The sequence below is a fragment of the Tiliqua scincoides genome, chromosome 2 (genome assembly GCF_035046505.1).
Source record: "Tiliqua scincoides isolate rTilSci1 chromosome 2, rTilSci1.hap2, whole genome shotgun sequence".
NCBI lineage: Eukaryota > Metazoa > Chordata > Lepidosauria > Squamata > Scincidae > Tiliqua > Tiliqua scincoides.
Genome location: NC_089822.1, coordinates 236,664,912 through 236,685,462, shown reverse-complemented (window position 1 = coordinate 236,685,462; position 20,551 = coordinate 236,664,912). Strand labels below are relative to the sequence as shown.

Below are 20,551 nucleotides of genomic sequence, written 5' to 3'. Positions count from 1 at the left end.
ACATTGAACTCAACACCAACCAAGACAAGGGGCAGTAATTCTTTAATAGGTAACTTAAAAGGCAGAGTAGTACTGGAAGACCAGCTGCCTGTGAGTGAACTATGAAAACACAACTGTCAGTCGGAAAAGATATTGAATCACAGCTACTGCCAAGTGCAGTAGCCGAGCATTAATGTACAGTGAACCATACATCACCTGAAAGAGTTAAAGTCACAAATGCCACAGACCACCTTCTCCCATTACATCAGCAGAAAAAGTCACTACTGAAGCTCCCCAGCTTACAAATGAACACTTCCGGTTTGCAGCTGAAGCTGCTGAGTACAGAAGCGCTTGGGAGCATTAAGAGCAATCCAAACTTAAACTGTCAACATTCCAAATGAAACGGACACCAATGACAGCATCCTGAATGAAATGGATGATGCTGAGCATGAAAGTGACAGCTTCTGAGTGAATCTTGATAGTACTGAGCAGTGATTTTCAACCTTTTTCATCTCACGGCACACTGACAAGGCACTAAAATGGTCAAGGCACACCACCAGGTTTTTGACAATTGTCAAGGTACACCATGCAGCCAGTGGGGGCTCACATCTCCCATTGGCCCTATTAATAAATGATCTTCCCCCAAATTCCTGTGGCACACCCGTGGACCACTCACGGCACACCAGCGTGCCACGGCACAGTGGTTGAAAATGCCTGGTATTGAGAGTGACACTGACAACACTGACAGTGTCCCAAGTGAAACTGATAGGTACAGAAACAGAGATGGGGACATTACTGTACAACATGACTTACAAACAGACCTCTGGAACTTAACATATTTGTAACATGTAACATGTCTGTCCTGCCTGGCAATGAGAAGGAATGATCCAGTATAGAATGATATAGAGCAGATGTTCACGAATACCTGTACAATCAGGTGGGCCCTTTTTATCCATGGGTTTGGAACCCGTGGATTTGACTCACTGCAGATTCCGAACCCGCAGCAGAGGGCCCCACCTGATCTCCTGGATGCTACTGAAAGCAGCTCAAAGCATGGCCCAGAGCCACAGATTCAGTTATCTGAAGTTTCGGCATTCGCAGGGGTTCAGGATGCCAAGGGTTGACTGTATTATAATTCATTTAGATTCTAGAGTTCCTTGTCTAGCCCCAGGAATTGAAGTATCAGTGTCATCTGAAGTTTATTTTGTTTTTCACTTTTTTATACCGTCCTTCCTCCAAAGAGCTCAGGGTGGTGTACACAGTTTCTCCCCCTCCTTTAGTCCTCATAACAGCCCTGTGAGGTAGGTGAGGTTGAGTCACCCAGGAAGCATGATAGCTGAGTGGGGATTTGAATCTGGATCTTTCAGGTCTTAGTCCAGCTTCCAAAACACTACACCATCCTGGCTCTCTTGATAACATTGATTGCTGTCCGGTAGGCACCAGCAACGGTTTCATATTACCACAGTGTCCTTTTCGCAAAGCATTACTAGTCTGTGTCACACACGGGATATACATTAACCTTAGACATTTGAAATGGTCAGTTTACATTCTCCCTATGTCTTCAGTGTCACAGGTAGCATTAAAGAAGAAAACAAGAGTGTTTTATTCAGGTAGTATGGACCAAAAATGCAAGTCAGCTGAGATCAGCATGTGCACTCAAGCCAAAAACTGTGCTCTAATAGTCTTTTCCCGTCACTGCTGTGCTGAACTACTAATGACCGGAGGGCTTTTTCTACTTTCTTCCACAGAACTGACTACACAGCCTTAAGTAGCACCACAGCCTTCAAGTCACTCTCTCAACCACTCACTAGATACTTACTGGCAACAGGCTCCAGAAGCAAAGCTGCCTGGGCCTGTACAATTGTCAAGCAATCAAGTATTCGGCCTCAGGCAGGACTGCTTTACTGGATATTTAGAGCATTTCCAGTAAATTCATCACAAAAAGAAATATCTCACTTCTACTGAACTCCTCAGTGCTCACATTCAGGGTGAGGTAGCGTATCATTCTACCACAACAGCTGAATTATTGAAAGGGGAGGTTATCTCCTCCTCATGACCTAACTCACACAAGCATGTGATTGATCAGGGATTGACAAATTGGCTTTAGGTCTAGGAGCTAGTACAACAATGTATCATTGGCAACCTTCAGTCTCAGAAGACTATGGTATCACGCTCTGAATGGTGGTTCTGGAACAGCGTCTAGTGTGGCTAAAAAGGCCGATTCGGGAGTGATAATCCCTTCCTCACTGGGAGCAACTGTAGTCTGTCCCTGGTGTGTTTCCCTGGCTGTGAGCCTTCCTTCTTTGCCTCTTTGCCTCAGTCTGCTGGGCAAGTGTCTCTTCAAACTGGGAGAGGCCATGCTGCACAGCCTGCCTCCAAGCAGGATGCTCAGAGGCCAAGTTTTCCCATCTGCTGAGGTCTACTCCTAAGGCCTTCAGATCACTCTTGCAGATGTCCTTGTATCGCAGCTGTGGTCTGCCTGTAGGGCGCTTTCCCTGCACGAGTTCTTCATAGAGGAGATCCTTTGGGATCCGACCATCACTCATTTTCACGACATGACCAAACCAATGCAGGCGTCTCTGTTCCAGAGGTGCGTACATGCTAGGGATTCCAGCTTGTTTCAAGCAAGAGGAGGGCTAATCTCCCTACCAGGCTGTTGTTTTGCCCTCACCAACGCTCCCTACAAAAACCTTCTACTAAAAAAAAAGGCTTCTACTTCAGTGGTTCCCAATTTATAGTGGGTCGTGAAACAAGTTGACAGTTGACAAAAATGAATTGGGCCCTATGGAAACCGAAGCACAGCAGAACGTGTACATTACTTGTGAGTAGGTGAATGCGCCTCATTCTAAACTTTGAAGGGCAGGTAATGGGAATGGAATACTACCAGAATGGTCTTGATCTGGTGAATGCAGGCCTCAGCAAACACTCAAGAAGGAAGTTGTCAACGTCCCCATAGTAGAAATGGTAAAACAGAGGCTTGAGCAGCTGGTAAAGTGAAACTTTTTAAAAGTCTCATACAGGATCCCTGTCATTTTAAGAAGTGGGCCCCAGTGCTAAAAAGTTTGGGAAACCACTGTTCTACTCCCAATGACTCCCTTCCTTTAAAACCTAAGGAAAAGCAAAACAAGGTGGGGGGGGAAGGAAGGTTTGAGTGAGTGAGTGAGTGAGTGAGTGAGTGAGTGAGTGAGTGAGTGAGTGAGTGAGTGAGTGAGTGAGTGAGTGAGAGAGAGAGAGAGAAAACCCCTCATTCTCAAAACTGCCATCATAATCAGCAACTACAGCTGAATAACTCTGCCTTCTATAAACACTACAGCCTATAGAACACTCTGCCCCACCTCCTTCTCTCCTCTTCCTGCCATCTTCACAGAGCAGCAAGTGCTATTGATGGTCAGTGTCAACTAACGCCTGGGACAGAGGGGTGAAGTGACAGGAACCATCAATGGGTATGTCGGTTGTTCTTGGTCTGGCTACCACTTTCAGCGTACTGTATGTGGTTCCAACAAAGCAACAGAGCTGAGGAAGGCGGCTACGAAAGGCTTCCCAAGACTGGCTAGGAAAAGTGAGGTCACTGTGTGGAGCATCTCGTTGATGAAGATACTATATACCATGATGACATTTCTAGGTGCCATGGTAACCAAGCACCGGGGATTCATCCAACCCTGTGTTTTATATCAGAACTCTCAGCTCTTTGCCGCCAATGGTGACAGACAGATCTTTCGTATCTAGATACACTGAAAACCCAATCTGATACTAAATTATTGATTTACTTCTAGGAATACCAGAACATTGAAAAATAGTTGTTAATTAGCATGAATTCATACTGTATTTCTAAATGATTTGGCAAGTATAAAATTCCCAGGTGCCTTGGCAATGGAATCCTATAGAAAATTACTTAAATAAACAACTAGGGAACACAGGATGTCGGCTCTGAAACATGTTAGCTATACCTAAAAGGTTAATCAATCTGGCAACCTCACTTTTATTTGATGGAAAACAGACCCTGCTCTAGTTTTAGCCTATAAGAATGTACCCATGCATCTAATGCTTTTCCACCCACTGAGCCTGTCTACTTTTGTTTTGTGCAGGCAGTAAAGTGAAATGTTCAAGTAGTATGGTTATTGTAAACTTTGTTTTACTCTTTGGATAGAGAAGAAAGGCAGAACGAAGAAAGGTAATAAGCATAGCCAGGCACTGACAACACACAACCACCACCATGGGTAAATTGTGTATCAGGATTAATACCAAGAATTTGAAATAAATACTGGTGAACGCTATGTTGAAACTAGCTCTTAGCTAAATGTTGCGGTGGCATATACATGTGTAGTTTCAAACTGTCCCCCCACACTACCTTGTATTTGTGAATAATGGTACTAATATCTGCTTCATTCAGATTCATCAGCACCAAAAACTGAACCTCCCTCCCCCCAAGTTAAACCAGTGGTTCCCAAAACTTTTAGCACCAGGACCCACTTTTTAAAACAACACTCTATCAGGACCCACCTAGCTTTATGATACTTTTTGTTTTTTAAGTAACTTTACCAGCCTCTCCAGCCTCTGTTTTTATCCTTTTCCCTATGCTGGGAGGGACTCCCTTCTGGAGCATTTGTTGAACTCCACACTTCCATCAGATTGGGACCATTCTGGTGGCCTTTAGTTCCCCTCCACCTGGCCCTCAATAAGAGCCAAGGTATATTTGCCTATTCATGAGTAAATGTGCACACGTGGCTCAGTTTCGCTTTCCACAGGACTCAATGCATTTTCCTTGTCAGTTGTGCAGGCTTCCTCGTCAAGAGTTTGTTGGGGCCTGTGTTCATCAAATTGGGGTCATTCTGGTGGAAATGTGTTCCCCAGGGCCTGCTCTTCAAAATGGACTGAGGAACATTCACCTACATGTGAGTGAACACACACATGTGGTTTAGTTTCGCTTTCCATAGGGCTTCCCAAAATAACATTATAGGCCTTGAGTTCTATTTTACCAAAATGGGTAAATATAGTGTGAAGCAATACAGTGTACACAGAAATATCTGTATATAATATGCAGAAAGGTTAAAAAAGACATGAAAAAACTTAATGGGCCAAAAATAAAAGAGATATGCCCTCCTGAGATGTTTAACTAGAGCAGATAATAGCCTACAGAGAACTCCTTTGGCAAATCCCCAGTCTTCAATACAACATTCTAAAGGCTCATATTAATGATATTTGATCATATAGATTTAAATTCATCCAAAATGTTTAAAAGTCCAAACTGGTGGGTCAACTGGTGGGTCCCCACCAGGGGACTTGGAAGCAAGGCATTCCCACTTAAGGTGAGTGGCCCTGCTCCAATGGCACAATGGCGCCACAGGGATTGCAACACCACTGCTACTAAGAGGTTTATTTCTTACTTTGGGGGCACAGTTGGCCTCCTGTAGGGTTCTAGAGGCTTGCAGTCACTCCGAGGCTTCTGTAAACAGTCTTTATCTCCAATCAGCAGCTCTGTAAACCACTTTGTGAATTCTTCATTGAAAAACATAAATACTGTTAATAAAAATAATAATTTCCAGTTTTCCCATAAAAACGGAAGTAGCTACTGATCAGAGATAAGGACTGTTTGCAGAAGCCGAGGAGGACATTGGAGGGGGCTGCAAGACTCCAGGACCCTGCAGGAGTCCAGCTCTGCCCCCAAGGTAAGAAATAAACTCCTTGGTAGCAGTGGCACTGCAATCACTGTTGTATCCTGTAGGGGTTTGGGAACCACTGTCTTAATCTATTTTATAAATCTTCTTGACCCAATTGCTTAAAAAAAAGTCAGTTTCATCCATCTATTCTCTATAGTAAACTTTTTGATCAATGATATAAATTGTTTTAAGTTTTCAGTTTTTGGTGATAAGAACGTACACACAGTTTTCTTGGCAGAGGGAGGTCCGCTGTCCACCACCTTACAGTTGCATTACAACTTCTGCTTTTTTTCACGTTATTTAAAACAGGAAACAAAGGATGTCATACCCTCTTGAAATCAGAAGCCCAAATGCAGAAGATATTCAACATAAAACACAAGAACCCTAAATGTAAACTCCTTCAGATCACTTTAACTGGAATTTCCTCTTTCTGGACTTTAGATAAAAAGATGTGGATTCCAACACTTTAAAATTAATAGAAGAATCTGTAGCAAGTTTAATATACCTAACAGTTTGGACTGCCGCAATCTTAAATCATGCCATCGGTCAGGGTTGGTGCCAGGTTGCCTTGGGGCCAATGGCACTACAAAAGGCTTCCCTGCATGCATCCAGACCCTTCCCTACATTCCCTCCCTCCTCCTTCCTAAACCTTCTTATTTTCCCATCTGCCAACTTAATGGTCCAGAAGAGCAGGTGTACAGGTAGGTGAGAATGTTCCCATTGGCTAGATGGGAGAAGTGGAAAGAGGAAAAATGGCACTGAATTTTGAACATCTGGTTCCTCTTTCCCTCCTAGCCATTGGTGTGAAGATGTTTCTCCCATGCAGCAGCAAGTATACTTGGGAGAAATGGATCCCCACTATGCAGCAGGGAAGAATGGAAGCATCATTTCCCACAGTTGGTAGCTCCACTCCTGGTTGAGAGAGATCCCCATCAACTGATTGGGAGAAAGAAAAGTGTGATCACTTTCTCTTGTCCCCACTGGTCAATTGGAACCTGCATAGAATTGGGCTGTAAGATTCTACAGTATTTTGAAAATCTTGAATCAGAAAATGGAATCTTAGGTCATCATGAGTCTCACCATAGCCCAGGGGTTTTCAAACTGGGGCGTTGTGACGCCCCAGCCTGAGGGCCCTGGTCTCTTTCCCCTTAAGGGGCAGGGGCAGCAAGGTGGCAGGGTGGAGGCAGTGGCACAATCCCCAAGATCGAACCATTCAGGGAGATGCAGGGGCTTGGTTGTACTTACCAGAGCCTCCTGCAGCCTCCTGGGGCTGTGGGGAGCCTGCGCGACCATCTGCAGGGCTCCCCAAAGCTTAAGAATTGAAAGTGCTAGTTGGCAACCTTCAGTTTCAAAAGACGATGGTATCGCGCCATACCATAAGTGCTAGAGGATGCCAGAGGATGCTAGAGGATGCCATACGGAAAGTGCTAGAGGATGCTAGAATCTTGGTCATTTCAGAATACTATGGTGGCTAGGGAAGATGAAGCCACAACAGGCCTATATAACAGAAGGCAAACCACAACAGCTGAAGACAAACAACTGCCATCACTTTGCCTGTGACTAGCTCCTCCTGTCTTTCCTTTTGGTATTACAAGAATAACCCTTTTTTGCCCAGGACGTGCTTAGGCAGTAATAGCTCCTGGCTCTCCCTACCAACTAACTTATGTACATTGCATTGTGCACCTTCACTGAAAATGGGACACAACATTTTCAAGGTTGTCAAAACCCAGAAATAATATATGGAAACAATCCCATAACTGGAAAATGCAGTGTGTGATAAAGTTGAGTCTTGTGGGCTGAGAAAGTCATTTCCACCCACTTGGAATGAGGTCACAAACTATATTTTTCATGTAACACTTTACAGTTATATTTGAATATTTACATATATGAAACTCTTGTTATCAAAGGTCAGTACAAATCATTCTTTCATCATATTAGCCAATGTAATAATCTGAGCCAAGCTAGGAGGTGAGAAATTGATCATGCCTTTGTTATGACTAAAAAAAATCTTGCAAATTCTCAGTATGCAATACTTATTTTCTTTGGTTAGTCAATTTTTGTCAACATAAAAAGAAGAACAAAAAAAGGTCTTTATTTGGTTCAAAGGACCAGGCATTTTTAGATGTTTTGTGATTGTGTAGAATGTTTAGAAAGTATCAGCAACCACATGACTGATCTGAATGTCAAACACAGTTCGTAGTTTGAATGTTCAGTTGATCATCCTATTGTTCAGATTCACTAGGCTTCCAAGTTGCATTCAAATCCCACAAACTTAGCAGCACAAGCAAGTGATGGCCCAATCTTGAGCTGCCCAGGGCTCTAAGTCTGTAATGAATGCAACCTAAATAAATGTCTGGAATTTAAACAGCGTCTTGCACACACCGATAGCATTTTTGCAAGTATGTGGGAGCTCTGCTGATTTTTCTTCATGGCTGCAACACCTTGCACTGCACTGGATGCTGTTCTGGAGGTCCCCAACATTCAAGAACAGCTTTGGAGGGGAAGCTGTAGTACTCATGTGTGGCTTGTTGAATCCCAGTCATATTTTGGGAAACACAGAGTTAAAGCAGATGATCACAAAACATGCTTTCCAATAGCAAAAAGAACCTGTTCAAACCTTTTCCTAAAATGCTCATTAAAAAAACTTAATTTATCCTAAGTGTTGGTATTTTTTCAAAATTCTACACTGAAAACGAAATCGTTGTCTTATGCATAAAAAAAGTCAGGAGGCTGAAACACCAAGGACGGACAGTTGCGAACATCATCACAAAGTACATTCACTACTTTTCAGTTACATCACTGAGGCTTGTTGCTATGGCACTTAAATAACTATTATGTTCTGCATGAAAGTGAATATAAAGCAGCCAGATGAACATCAGCCAGATGAACATCAGACAGGTGACACAGCTTCCATTCAAAACACTGACAGATATTATTATTATTCTTAATTTTATGAGTTGCCTCTTCAGGACTCCTATAAGGATAAAATGAACTACCGTATATATGCGTGTGTAAGTCAATATCATGGATAAGTAAAGGACAAGTTTTAAGTTTAAAAAAATCATGGAATATGCTATGACCCAAGGATAAGTAGAGGATAAAACTTAGGGATGAATGTCTTTGAATTAGATATTGCCTGATTTTACCTGAGGTCAGATCCTGAAAATGACTTACCAGTAATTGTTTTGAAGCAGCACAAACATGGAGCTGTTCTTCAAACAGAAAGCTAGGTGAAGGTGCTCAATGGAGTTGTAGGCTTTGTGAGGAGTACAGTACTTCCACAGCAACAGGCCTCACAAAGCCTACAACTTCAATAAGCTTTTTCACTTTGTTTCTGTGTTTATGCTGCTTCAGAACAAGGTAAAACAGCTCTGTTTTTGTGTGTGTGTGTCCCCATTTTCCCACATGTCCCACTTCTCAGCCTGGTCTCCCCCCCCCCACCTCAACAAACAGCTGTTCTTAGAAGCCAAGAAGGCTGCACCACATTGACCCATGTATAAGTCTACCCAGATTTTCAGGGTCAATTTTAAAACATAATTTTTTCAACTTATACAGTACAGGTGAGTGTCACTTAACCGGCAGGGATACATTCTCCAATCCCCATTGTTATGCGATTAGGTGATTAAGCAAACATTTAGCCCAACCTAGTGCCTTTGTTGTATAAACAGATACTCCCTACCAGACATTAGCTGGCTGCAGAGGCTACTGGAGACTGACTGCCTCTTCTTTGTATTAAGAGCCTCTTCTTTGTTGTGTAAACAGACACTCTGCTGCAGGCTGTGGGAGACCTGATTGTCTCATTAAGAGCCTCTTGGTTGTTAAATGACCACTGTTTGCTGGTGTTAGGCAACACATGTAGTTAAGCAACACATGCTTCTATATACATTTTTGATTTGGACAACCTAACCCAGTAAAGACGGAAATGAGTCTTTAAACAACTGTACAGGATCTATCAAACAGCCCAATAGAATTTGGCTTTAGAGCTGGCAGAACAAGTATTTGCCAGCGCTAACTGCCTTACGGAAGTCATTAAAGCTACTCCAGCAGCACGCAAAATCACATACTGTAGTAACACCAAAGGGAAGGCCACAGTCTTCCTGCACATACCATAGGGCAGTGTTTCTCAAACTGTGGGTCGGGACCCACTAGGTGGGTCATGAGCCAATTTCAGGTGGGTCTCAATATTCATCTCAATATTTTATTTTTAATATATTAGGCTGGTATGTGACTGCATTTGGCAAAATGTTACAGATCTGTACTTTTAACAGGCTACAATGTCTATGCTTTTAACAATGATAGTCACTCCTGGGTAAATGTGAGTAGGATAGTAGCCTAGGATTGTGAAAAATTTTCCTATTTGATGATGCCACTTCCAGTCACGACATCACTTCCAGTGGGTCCTGAAATATTCTCATTCTAAAAAGTGGGTCCTGACACTCAAAGTGTGAGAACCACTGCCATAGGGTATTCCCAGACTCCACAAGACAGGTAGGTCGGTGGGGGCCGGGGCAAAGATGGGGTAGGCAGGATGGGGCAGAACAACGTGACAACAGGGGTGGGAGGAGGGCAGAAAGGGAAGACAACAGAGGTGGGGAATGGCTGGATTGGCTCTGAGAAAGGAGTGGGTTCAGTGACAGGGGTGGTTGCCAAATCCTACCCTCCATCCAGGACCCAATCCCACAGACCTATGCCAGCAATTTTGCTAGCAAAGGTCCAAGTACAGCCCTTCGCGCTGCAGAGGCTTACCCCCATAACAGCCCCCCCCCCCAAAGGATGCAGTGGTAGCAATTTTGGAGTTGCGGCATGGACAGGAGAGGGAACTATAGATGTGGGCTGTTAGCCTTCTATTTAATTAATATCCTGCAAATGGATATGAATAAAACCTTAAGCCTTTTAGGAACAGCTTTTATTCCACCACTACGATAAACACTTTCCAACTTTTAAACTGTTAAGGGATGATTTTTAAAAATGGTCAAAAAATTAAAATACAACAGGAAATCCTTCAACAGGAAATGAATTCAAAAGCCTAGGTTTTGATATACTTAAATCACAAGGTCAACAGACTAATGGATTAACACTCAATCCCAAGTTTATCTACTCAGAAGTTAACAACCACACTCTTCATAGTAAGTATTCCTTGGATTCCAGTCTATGGCTGCAAACCTATGTGAACTTTCCTGGGAGAAAAGCCTACTGAATTCACTGGGTCTTATTACTAAATAAAGACATAAATGACTGCACTGCAGAAGTACTGTTTTCCATTAGTTACACTGACACAGATTCTTGCTTATGTTTGATTGGTCTTCACAAAGAACTGAAAAAGTTTGCCAGCTGAGCCAGCTACTTGAAATCCAAAGCTAAAAAACAGTCTGAAGTAACACTGTCTCTTATAAATACTAAATAAGACTTAGGGTGCAGTCCTAACAAACTTTCCAGCACTGACATAGCTGTGCCAATGTGGCATGCACTGCATCCTGCAGTGGGGAGGCAGTCAAGGGGCCCTCCTCAAGGTAAGGGCATGTTTGTTATCTTTCCTTGGGGTTGCACTGCATCTATGTCATTTCAGGAAAGTCAGTTAGGATTGCGCCCTAAGAGAACTATGATTCAGTCACATTTCCCAGAACAACTCACTGACTATCCTGGTGCAACCAGGCACACAGCTTATACTCTCTTTTATTCTACATGGCACTTTGATACACTTTGCAAGATGGAACCTTCAATAAGGCATATTCATGTGCACATACGCCAGTAAGGCAGGATACAGAATCCATGCATTTGCTTCATTCCACATGAACATCAAGTGCAAATGTTAAATTTTATTTACCTTTTTAGTGGCTTCTGTAAAGCAATCTTCAGCTGCAGCCAACCAAAAAGGTCAATCTTCTTACCCTGGAGACAAAACAAATGCCACAGTGTGACTTGTTGAACATAGCTAGTTAGAACAGTGGAGATATTTTCATGGCACCACATTATCAATAGAAACCATAAGTAAAACAAATGAATCCAACTGTGATTAATAGTGAATGACTTTCAGAGAGAGAGGGGGGGGTGATCAAGGTATAGAACTGTTACTTGTTGCTCATCAATACCCATCATTGTATTGAGGCTGTTCAGTTCAACACACACAATTAAACCTTTGGAGGGCAACCCCTCATAAGATGAGATACTCTTTGTTCTCTAGTACAAACCTCCTTAATCGTGATTTATTTTCACTTTGAATATTATTATCACTCTGAATCTTTTGTTCTGAAAGATGGGACACATTTCTCTTCCACATACATATATGCTTACATGTATTCCTCCTGATTCTTGTAAGGCTTACTTTTATTGTTGTTTTAACCCTAAAAAAGATAGGGGTAGATAAACAGCTTTCCTTCTGTCAACACAACTGATTGTTTCATTCAAATATTACTAATGTCATAAAGAGTGGAAAAGTAAATGGATAAAAAGGGGGGAAAGCACTACTGTGTTTGCATTTGCTTTTTCATGTATGAAAAGAAAACCTTTCTTTTTACGAATGCAAATCAAGTTAATAGATGGAACAACAAATAGGACTTTGATTTTATTCAACATCAGACTAGTAAACATTTTGGTCATCATATCAACTCAGACTAAGCACTGATCATTTTATGAGAGCCAGGACCATTTTGGTATTACATCACAGTTGTAGAACCCTCCCTCTCTCAACAGATTAGACAGACTCCCTCCATCCACCCTCAAACACTGTGTATCCCAACATCATCTGAGTTGTATCTGAGTAGAACGTGGGAACATATTTGCTTTACAGACACAAGGGGGTTATGGAACTCCCTATCAACAGAGACACATCCTGCCCCCTATTTTACGGCCTTCTTGACACTGCATATAGACCTTTTGTTTTTGGCAGATATTTCAACTACCATCTGCTCATCTGTTTTAGCTTTACCTGGAAATAATTACTAATTCACCTTTTAATTAATTGTATTTTATTTTAATGTTTATTTTAATGTTTATTTTATAAGCCACCTTGACCAATTTTAAGACAAGAAAGAAACTCACATAAATAAAGCAAGAGGAATTAAAAGTGGAAGTTTTGCTCAAATGTGAAAAATAAAAAGAACAAAAACCGTGGCCAAAAAATACTAATTGCTAATGCCAAGTAAAGAGGAAATATGAGAAGGAAAATGCAAAAGAGATAAAACCAGTCCTCTAACATTTTTACAGAAGCAGTAAACCAGGCAAAGAAGCAGTAGGACCTCTTGATGGCTTTCACAAAAGTGTTGTCCCCAGATCTTTTTTTTGTCACTTTTGCCTACTTTGTAGACTGTGTAGTTTCTACTCTCAATCATGCTTCTCAACTCTTGACTCATTTGCTCCATTCCCCAACTAATCTCCAGCCCTGACTCACCCTCTCCATTTGATACATTCATAGTCTCATGTAAGTGAATGCTACTGGAGGAGGTAAAAAGAACCGGCTGCATTTTTCTCATTATAAATTTGTCATTTTCTCTTTCTCTACCAATCTTCCTGGCTAAACCATACTACCCCACCACAATAATCCAGCATTTCTTCTCTATCATTGATGCACTATTAAGCCCAGTTCCTATCTTGTCTTCTTCAATGAACCAAGTCAACACTATCTGCTCTGATCACTATTTTTCTATTCACTCTTCCTCTCCCAGAACTCCCTCACTTCATTCCTTCTTTGTTCTCTCATCTAACTTGATGAATACAATGTCAGTGCCTAATGTAGTAGTAGTTACTTTATTGTCATTGTGCTACAACACAACGGAATTTATGCACCTTTGAGATACAAGCATAAATAACTATATACAACAATCACACTCCACACACTCACTCACACATTTTATACAACATGCATCATAATATAAAAACAGTATAACAGACCATAATGCCCAGGAACATGGTAACAACTATATTGCCTTATTCAAGCTGTGGGATAAAAACTGTTCAGGAATCATGTGGTGCGTGTTCTTATAGTTCTGTATCATCTATCGGAAGGCAACAGTTCAAAAAACTTATGAGCCGGATGGAAGGGATCTCTCAGAATACTGTGTGACTTCTGCAAACAGCTAGATGTATAGATGTACACCAAAGCTGGTAGATGAAGGTTGATGATGTTCTGCGCAATCTTAATAATTCTCTGCAGAGTTTTTTTTGTCCCCTGCAGAGCAGTTTCTGAACCACACCAAGATATCATAGGTTAGGACACTCTCAATGGTGCAGCGATAATAGGACACAAGCAGCTGCTGTGACAAATTTAACTTCCCAAGCTTCCTCAGAAAATATAACCGCTTTTGTGCCTTTTTTTATCAACATGCTGGTGTTAATAGTCCATGGGAGGTCCTCTGAGCCCCTTCCTTTATTCCCTGTATACACATGATTGTGCCCCATCACACAACACCAATGAAATTATAAAATTTTCAGATGATACTACAGTGGTGGGGCTTGTTAGCGGGAATAATGAGTCTGCTTATAGGAAGGAGGTACAGGAGTTGTTATTGTGGTGCAAAGAAAATGATCTCTCACTTAACATCAAAAAAACTAAAGAACTTATAATTGACTTCCAGGAAAAAGAGGGATGTACACACACCATTATTTATAAATGGTGAGGAGGTGGAAAGGGTTGCTAGTTTCAAATTCCTGGGTATTTACATCACGGAGGACCTCTCATAGACTATTAACACGCTTCCAAGCATCCATTTGATCCAGTCTGTCCCAACTATTGGTGACCATATCCCCTGCCATTTTGCCTCCCGTTCTCCAAATAATCATTTTTTCCCTAATAGGTCCTTTCTTGGCTGCTCCCAAACACACCACAATTTCCTCTGTTTCTTAAACAGACAAAAATCAGTTCACCAATTTTGTCCCGCTAAGAACTATCAAATTTTTCTTTTACCCATTACCTCCATATTCTTGAAATAGGCCAGTTACTGTCAAGTCTCTGTTCTAACTACTCTCTAAGGCTGCAGTTTTCAAACTCTCTGAGAATTTGAAAAGTGCAGTAAATTCTTGCAAGGGAGGGGAGGGAAGCAGCGGGGGTGTGGGTGAAGGCAGCAACACAATCCCCAGGATTGTGCCACTCAGGGGGGCTGCAGGGACTGGGATGCACTCACCAGTCCCTGCAGCATCGTCCTGGGGGTGCAGGGAGACCTGCGCGAGTGCCTGCAGGGCTGCTCAGCTGGTCTGAAGTAAAAGGAGAGCAATCGCGCTCCACAAAACAGGAAGTGAAGTAGGATCGCTCTACTTTCACTTCGAACCAGTTAGGGAGCATTGTAGGCACTCGTGCAGGACTCCCCACACCCTGGGAAGGCTGCTGCAGGGACTGGTGAGTACATCCCAGTCCCTGCAGCCCCATTAGTGATGCGATCCTGGTGATCGTTGCTGCCTTCCCCCCTGCCCCTGCCCCTTACGGGGGCAGAGGCAAGGGCCCTCAGGCTGGGCTGTTGCAAAGCCCCAGTCTGAATACCACTGCTCTAAGGGTACAATCCTATGCAGGTCTGCTCAGAAGTAAGCCCTATAGAGTTCAATGGGATTTACTGCCAGGAAAGTGTGGTTAGGATTGCAGCCTTAGGGCCCAATCCTATCCAATTTTCCAGTGCCAGTGCAACTGTGCTAATGGGGCATGCACTGCATCTTGTAGTGGGGTAGCAGTCACAGAGGACTCCTTAAGGTATGGGAACATTCTTTCCTTACCATGGGGCTGCATTGTACTTGCACCGGGGCTGGAAAATTGGATAGGATTGGGCCCTTAATGTCCTACAAACTGGCTTCCACTTTCTGCACTTCACCAAAATTACTTCAGAGTTCCAACGCTAGGCTGCTGGGTAAAGCTCTGGCTGAAGTCCCCATAGCACCCTACCTCTTCCCTTTGATGGGGTATTATTAGGTGCTATTACTGTCACGAGCACTGAAGGTTCAGGAGTTCGAGTGCCCGGTGAGGCACACTTATTATTATTATTATTGGTGCTATGGACCCTCAGCCAGCAACAGCCTCTGTGGTTGCTCTTGCTACCTCACCACAATAACTGGTGGTCCTATTGCCAAATTCAACCATCTCTTTTTGTCCTTGTCTCTTCTCTGACTTTAATACAATTCAGCACTTTCTCATGCTTCACTCTTTTCATGTCCTAGGTTTCTAAAACTGTTCTCAGTCAGTTTGCTTCCCACCTAATAGCTTATTATTCTGTTTCCATAAGGAAAACTGCTTCTTCCCTCCTCACACAGATGGGGACACACACACACTTGGAATTACTCCGGAATCTTGCTCCTCTGCTATTTCCATTCTGCACATTAGAGCCCCCTTACGCCTAGAAACCCCATCCACTACATTTTCATGATGTCACTTTGTATTCCTTAGAATCCAACATATTTTTTTTTTCCCTGTGAAGCCTTGGGCTACATTAGGACTTGTCCCCTTCTGAAAGTAACCAGTATGCAGCATAGCCCATTTTTGCCCAGCCCACAGGTGTACACATCTGATCCCTGGAGCATATATGCAACATTGTGCAGAAATGGCTGAACCGTACATACTCCCCTCCACACATACACACATACACACACACACACACACACACACACACACACACACACACACACAATTCTTGCCTCCACCTTTTTCATATTTCTGTGCACACTCCACATTTCCAAATTTAAAATGTAAGCTCCTTGGGGCACGGATAAGTTCTCTCATTCTGAAAGCCACCATCACATTCAAGATGCTACATAAATAATAATACTAACCAACTTATGTTTGAAATTATTCTAATCTCCTGCTCAGGGCCTACCTCTTATGCGAATTAGCAATTTTGTGGAGTTGCTGCTTCAGATGCAACCAGATAGTCCAACACACCTCATGTAGAGATGGAGCTGAATTATACACCCATCCCCCATGGAGACCGATTGTTAAAAAGCAAAGCCAGATCAGTGAATCCTGTAGAAGCAGAGTAAGCGGCCTCCTCTGTGGGGGAGTACATTGTGCTCACAGGAGTCTTTAATTTTGTTTTAATTAATTTATTTCTTGTGATACAGTAGCTGATCTCTTGTGGCATACTACTGTGCCCTGGCTCACAGTGTGAGAATTATGATGTTTATGGTCTGTGTAGCAGCAAAAGGCAATGCTTCACAGTTTCATGGGAAGCTTATACAAAAACAGTGAGTTAGTCCCAAAAGTACAACAGTTGACTTTTTTTTCTTTTTAAACTATAAGTTTTAGACAACAAATGATACAGAGCAGCAGTTCTCAGGGACAATTTGAGAACTGGAAAGTGTATGCGGGGGAGGGGGCAGCAACACAATCGCCACAATCACATTGCTGCCTGGAAGGAAAGCAGTTTTGTAATTTACCTGGGGGTCGCTATGGCTCTCTGAAGGGCTTCAGGGAGGGCTGCAGGTTCCCTGGACCCTCCAAAGAGCTATAGCAACCCCAAAATAAGTTTTTTTTAAAGGCTTTCCTACCCAACAGCAGCACAACCGTGGCAAATGTGTTGCCGTCAATTTCTTGGTCACTCCCCTTAAGGGGGAATGGCCGTCTTCCAGTTTCCTGGTGGGTTATGACCCACCAGTTTGAGAACCACTGATATAGTGAATCAAACTTTTGGTATATAGACAGTCTTATATGATATGAGCAGAACCTTTTTTTCTGGATCCCATTTCAATTCAGAAGGAGCTACATTTTCAGTGCAATCTTACATAGAAATATGCAGAAGTAAGCCCAATGATGTTTAGTCACACGAAAGTGTGCACAGGATTGCAGCCTCTGTCATTCAATATATGAAAAAGTGTGTAGGCTAAAGATATCAGTACTTCAACCAAAGTCAAACAATCAGAAACATCTGGAAAGGGGAATTGTTCTTCTAACTTACTTTAAGGTTGTTTTACAAAAGTCACATATATAAACTTGGCATAGGCAGACATTAAGTTGGGAGGAGCTATAGAAACACGTAGTTTAGTAGTTCTTTAGTATAGTTTAGTAGTATGAAAACAACTGGCATACAGAAGCTTCATTCCCTGGCATTAGGTAGAGCTGAGAAAGACTACTGTCTGAGACCCTGGAAAGCCGCTGCTAGTTAGTGCAGTCAACACAGTCCAGCAGCCAGTGGTGGTCTTCCCCAGCCCGTGACCAGGGCAAATGTCCACAATGGCACCACTGCAACATGTCACTGTCCTCCCCACCTGGAGCGAAACAGAGCCTCATGCGACTCCAGGACACACTGGGGAAGCCTCCTGAGGCTCCCCATGAATCTTAAACTGTGTTTCTGGTTAACTGGAAGCACCGTTTCTGACCACATCGGGAGCCTCAGTGAGACTTCTGTGTGGTCATGGGGTGCACAACACATCACGTCTGGCTATTTCGGAACTGCCATGTGTCAGAGGCCCACTACAACAACTGGCTACCAGTGGGAGTACAAGTAAGCTGCCTGCAGGCAGTGAGAGGAATGGGGTTGGGTAGGAACCAGGTAGCATCTGGGCAAGAAGGGCATAGGCAAGACAAGGAATGCAGGAGGGAGGGGCAGGACCAGCATATACCAGAATTCTATACCTTTCTCTCACCTCTTTCTTCTACCTTACTCACCTCTGTTCTGCACTAGGAAAATGGTTGATATAAATCCAATGAGCCCATCTGGGCAGCAGAGACTTTCCCATGGGTAAGGGAACTTTCATTCCTTTACATTGATGAGGCTTTCAAAACTCCCCCCCCCCCTTCCCTGCAGGAGGTAGTGCCTGATCTATTGGTTTAACTTAATTAGTTAGGATTGGGTTGTTAGAAAGGCTGTGGGCTCTTATTACAGGCATTCCCTGCAGAAATGGTTGAAAAGTGAAACCAGGTCTTTTCTTTTTTCCAATCTACAAATGTTGCTTCCAACGCTTTTTAACTAGCAAATTGCAAATGCTTTTTTTTAATCTTGCAAATTCCTGCTGTCACACAAAGATTTCTGCAAATGGACTCTCATTAATGCCTTCAGGAATGGGACTAAGACAGGAGCTAAAGTTGGTGTGCGCTTGCTCTCTCTCTCTCACACACACACACACCCCAAAACAGTTTGAACCACCATGACATATGCAAATGGACATGGGGGAGAGCAATTTTATCCTGCAGACCAGCAGAGAGAGGTTGAAAGAGTGGAGCATGTATTGAATGACTTCTGGGTATAACTGAATGTGTTTAAAGAGTGGAACATCAAAAACAAACCATCAGAAAGCAGGGGACGTCTGTATAAGGCAACGTAAGATAGCTTCATATGTTCATATACTCAGGCTGGCTCAATTCATGTTACGCAGCAAACCATGGATACAGAAATTTAACTGTGGTTAAACTAAGGTGGTGTAATGTTTAAATTGACAAACCATAGTTTGTGATTTGCCAGTAAACCAGACTCAATGGTTATTTATAGCCTACCTTTAGTAAAAATAAGCAGCTTACAAAAGCTCAGCAGGTAGATAAAACAAATTTGATTATTTTTGCTCCATATTAGTGATATATTAAACTGGTAGTATATTTGGAAATTCAAACAATTGAGTTCTAAACTATGGTTAGTGCAAACCACTGTTTAGCATAATGTTCTGACTCAAACCACTGTGGTGGATGCAGATAAATAACCTGATAAAGGAATAATGAAGAAAAAATAAGAGTAGCTAACCTTTTCTTATCATGAGATTAACTGAGGCAAGTTAGAAAAACCCAGAGGCAACCCTGCTTTTCTATGGGTGCATCACTCAAATGTTCATACATTATTCTGAAGCAAAAATAAAAATATTTTCCAAAGAATCTTATGGTGACTATGACAACATCTGACCTTGACTTTAAAAGAAACAAAAAAACAAACAAGGAAAAAAACATTAGGTTCAACAATAATGTTGAAGTAAAGAAGAGCTCTGGTTGGCTTTGTAGATAACCCTTTCACTTGACATCACTATTATTATTATTATTATTATTATTATTATTATTATTAATAATAATAATAATAATAATAATAATAATAATAATAATAATAATAATAATTCCCCTTGACTTAAGAATGGCTCCCTCTCTTGTAACTTTCTGGCGAGGCCTGAAGACCATTCTGTTTAGACAAGCCTTCTGAGTTACTGGCCTTTTTAACATCTTTCTAACATCTCTTAACATTTTTTAACATCTTCTCACAGGCCTGATCCTTTTCTTTATTATTATTATTATTATTATTATTATTATTAATAATAATAATAATAATAATAATAATAATAATAATAATAATAATAATAATAATAATAATAAATTATTACCCCGCCTTTCTCCCGTAAGGGACTCAAGGCGGCTTACAAAACAAGGTTAAAACAAATTAAAAACATAATTTAAAAGCAGATAAAAACATATAAAAAAAACAGGAGTCAGATAAAAACAAATCAGGTAAGAGCATAGGGCAGCAAATTAGAAAAGGATCAGGCCTGTGAGAAGATGTTAAAAAATGTTAAGAGATGTTACAAAGATGTTAAAAAGGCCAGTAACTCAGAAGGCTTGTCTAAACAGAATGGTCTTCAGGCCTCGCCAGAAAGTTACAAGAGAGGGAGCCATTCTTAAGTCAAGGGGAAGGGAACTCCATAGCATTGGTGCCACTACTGAGAAGGCCCTATTTCTTGCCGCCACATACCTCCCTAGGCGGTGGCACTTGTAAAAAGGCCTTCTCTGATGACCTAAGAGGACGAGCCGGATTGTACGGGAGTAAGCGATCTCTAAGATAATTTAATCTCTTATTTAAAGATTCCTCTAATTTATTCTCTTATTTACAATAATTTAATTTAATTCTCTTATATAAGATCTCTAATTTAAAGATTCCTTCTTCCAGAGTGTCATAGCCATAGAATGCAAAGGATGACACTTTCTTAAGAAAAAAAAAATTCCAGCTGGGATAAATACAAAATATACCTTAGTACTACAG

The 20,551-nt window shown here is 41.9% G+C and overlaps 1 protein-coding gene across 9 annotated transcripts in view; it reads right to left on the bottom strand.

The window, feature by feature from the left end:
* FOXP1 (forkhead box P1) overlaps nt 1–20,551 on the bottom strand; it is a 642,114-nt gene that overhangs the window by 338,206 nt on the left and 283,357 nt on the right. For all 9 annotated transcript variants that reach the window (XM_066617522.1, XM_066617523.1, XM_066617521.1 and 6 more), the window contains one exon: nt 11,461–11,525. The gene's annotated coding sequence lies outside the window, so the exon portion shown is untranslated. The remainder of the gene's footprint in view (nt 1–11,460; nt 11,526–20,551) is intronic.